Source organism: Hibiscus syriacus, unplaced genomic scaffold (genome assembly GCF_006381635.1).
Source record: "Hibiscus syriacus cultivar Baekdansim isolate YM2019G1 unplaced genomic scaffold, ASM638163v2 tig00116989_pilon, whole genome shotgun sequence".
Lineage (NCBI taxonomy): Eukaryota > Viridiplantae > Streptophyta > Magnoliopsida > Malvales > Malvaceae > Hibiscus > Hibiscus syriacus.
The window spans coordinates 8,851,018-8,854,345 of NW_024063508.1; positions in this window are offsets into that span (position 1 = coordinate 8,851,018).

Here is a 3,328-nt window from a genome sequence, read left to right on the forward strand (position 1 = left end):
CTCAGTTTCAGCCGTTGGATCTGGTTTGATCCAACGGTCCACAGTTTGCCAGAGGAAACCCTAGGGTATCAAAACCCTAGGGACACATCCCAGCGCCGCCGTAGATTCCAGAAGACCACGCGGCGCTGCTTCAGTCTCGCCACCACTCCAGCCGCACACGTCTTTCCCAAATGGTGAGTCACCACTGGAAGTCCGGTGACTCACCGAAGAACCCCTTTCGGACCGGTTTGAGACGAGCACCGGTGATGGCTATAAAGCCATCACCCAACCTGCAAAGAAAGAAAAGAGACCGAGAGAGAAACAGAGAAACAAGATACTAAAAAAAAACTACCAACGATCTCAGTCAACAACAACGCAGCAAAGAAACAGAAAAGAAAAAAAACAGAAAAAGAAAGAAGAGAAGCTTACCGAGGAAGCCACGACCACCGGACCTCACCAAAACCTTCGAAAAACCGAAGGTATATTTCTTAGATTTGCTCCGATCGGGAGCCGTTTAAAAGAAAAAGCCATCGGAACCGTCATTAGGACGGTCCGATCTATGTTTTAGTATAAAAAAAAATTTCCGGCCACCGAAGGCGGTGGCCGGCGGCGATGGCTGGCGGCGGAAGAACACCGGCGGACGGCTGCCGGCCGTCTGGCTTCTCTCTGTTTTAGAGAGAAGCGAGAGAGAAATTGCTCTCTCAGAGAAGAGAGAGAGAGGAGAAATAGAGAAATGAAGGCTGGCCCTTCGGGCCAGCCGTTTTGGACCTTAAATAGGCCTTCCCGAACGACGTCGTTTCGGGAAGGACTATTTGTGCAAATTTAAATTGTTAAATCCCATCCGCAGCCATTATAACTTGTAACTTTTACATTTTAGTCACTAAATCGAGTTTATAATCCTTTTAATTCGGTTCTTTAATTTCATTTTTATTTGTTTTAGTCCTTTATATTAAAATAATATATATAGGGTAAATAACAGATTTAGTCCTATAATTTTAATAATTAATATTTTAATCTGAATAGTATGTTTTAATTTATTTTAATCTAATATCCGAATTTTATATAGTTTTATTTTAGTCACTAAATTAATAAAATAAGAAAATAGCATGTTTAATCCCTATAATTTTGATTAATTATGAATTAGGCTTTTAATTTTAATTTTACTATAATTTAGTCACTAATTTTAAATGTTTTCATTTATTTTACTGCTTTTAAATATATCGTTCTAATTGTATTTTTATTGTTTTATTTAAATATTTTTATAATTATTATATCATAAATATATATAATAAATAATAATTTATATTTTTTTCAATAAATTATTTTAATATTTTTCAATATCGAAGAAAAGGGCAGTCTTAATACAACTGGATGTCCTATTCTGGTATTTTAAAATTAAATATTATTAAAAATTATTATTTAATTTAATTTAAATTTAATTTTATTAATATCAAAGAAAAGAGCTGTCTTAAGGCACCTAGAAGTCTTTTTCTGATATTTTTAAATAAATAAATATATTTTATATAATTTTGAAATAATAGGATTATAAATTAAATATATTTTGAATTTTTAAATTTCTAATAATAGAGACAATTTATAATTAAAAAGTACCAATTTTGGGCGTTGTAGGGGTGCTAATCCTTCCCTAAACGTAACCGATCACGAATCCCTTTTTATTATTAAAAAGAAAGAATTTTTGGTTATAAACGCAGATCAACTCATCTTTTAACTGATTTTTTCTTAAAAACTCTGTTAAAAGATAATTTTTAGGTATTCGACCTACCTGACCCAAAAGGCCGATGGCGACTCACAAATTATTTTTAAAACCATTTATTCACATCATTTATTCCGTCAAGTAATAAATATTTCGTGCCCGGACGAAAACCGGTTACGACACTGAGGCTTCTTCCAAGATCCAAACCGGTATTGGTTCGGAGTAGGAGGATTGATTGGATTCATAATATTGTTGAATTTTTTTTTTCATATTGGATTCATGTAACTGGATCAGGTATTAGAACTCATCTAGATTTGTTTGTGTTATTATTTACAAGCTATTTTGTAGGATGCTAAATCCAGTTGATATGCAGAGATTCAAGAGGATGTTCAAAGAAGCATCTTGTCAAAATCCTCGTCTATAACTGAGGTAACTGTTGTGGCAACTGCCATCAAGAAAAAGGGAATGGTTCTTCCATTTGAGCCTCATTCCATGACATTTGATGGCATTATATATTCTGTTGATATGCCACAGGTAACGCAAGGTTCCATGTATAAATTGTTTATATGTTTAATGGTTGGACTGTATTGTTTTTCCAGTTAATATGGTCCACAGATACGAAAGTTTAATCGATTCATCTTAAACTTCCCAGGAAATGAAAAGAACGAGGTTTTACTGAAGATAGGTTGGTTCTACATTAGTTTGTTAGTGGTGCTTTTAGACCTGGTGTTCTTACAGCTCTAATGGGTGTCAGTGGTGTGGGTAAAACCACTCTTATGGATGTGCTTGCTGGTCGGAAAACCGGTGGCTATATAGATGGGAACACCACAGTTTCATGTTTCCCGAAGAAGCATGAAACATTTGCTCGAGTATCCGGTTACTGTGAGCAAATGATATTCACTCTCCTCATGTCATTGTGTACGAGTCTCTGCTTTATTCCGCTTGGTTTCGACTTCCTGCTGAAGTTAATGCTCAAACTAGAAAGGTTGGCATTCACGGAACTCTGAGCTATTTCAAGTCTCTAAATCTTTCTTCCTTGATATATGTTACTTATGTTTTTAATATGATAATGCAATAGATACAATTGGATCTTGAACTCCAAGGAATTATTCGAGTTGAGAAGTTTTTAGTTTGATACCCTTTTATTGCCTACTAGCAGAGTCCAACGAAATAACCCATTTTCTTAATGATCACTCTGGTACGGCTTATGTTAATGGTTTTCTTTTGAATTTTCTTTCCAGATGTTCATCGAGGAAATCATGGATCTAGTGGATCTAGTGGAATTGAACCCGTTGAGGCAAGCACTAGTCGGTTTACCTGGTATAAATGGTTTATCAACCGAGCAGCGAAAGAGGCTCACGATTGCAGTTAAGCTTGTGGCGAACCCTTCGATCATTTTCATGGATGAGCCAACTTCAGGGCTTGATGCAAGAGCAGCAGCAATTGTTATGAGAACAGTTAGGAACACGGTGGACACCGGAAGAACAGTTGTCTGTACCATCCATCAGCAAGTATCGACATATTTGAAGCATTTGATGAGATGAGGAACTTGAAAGTCAATTTAGAAAGAATTTATTGCATATTGTTGGCTGTTCATATGAGTTTTTAACTGAATAAAACATGAAATTGCAGCTG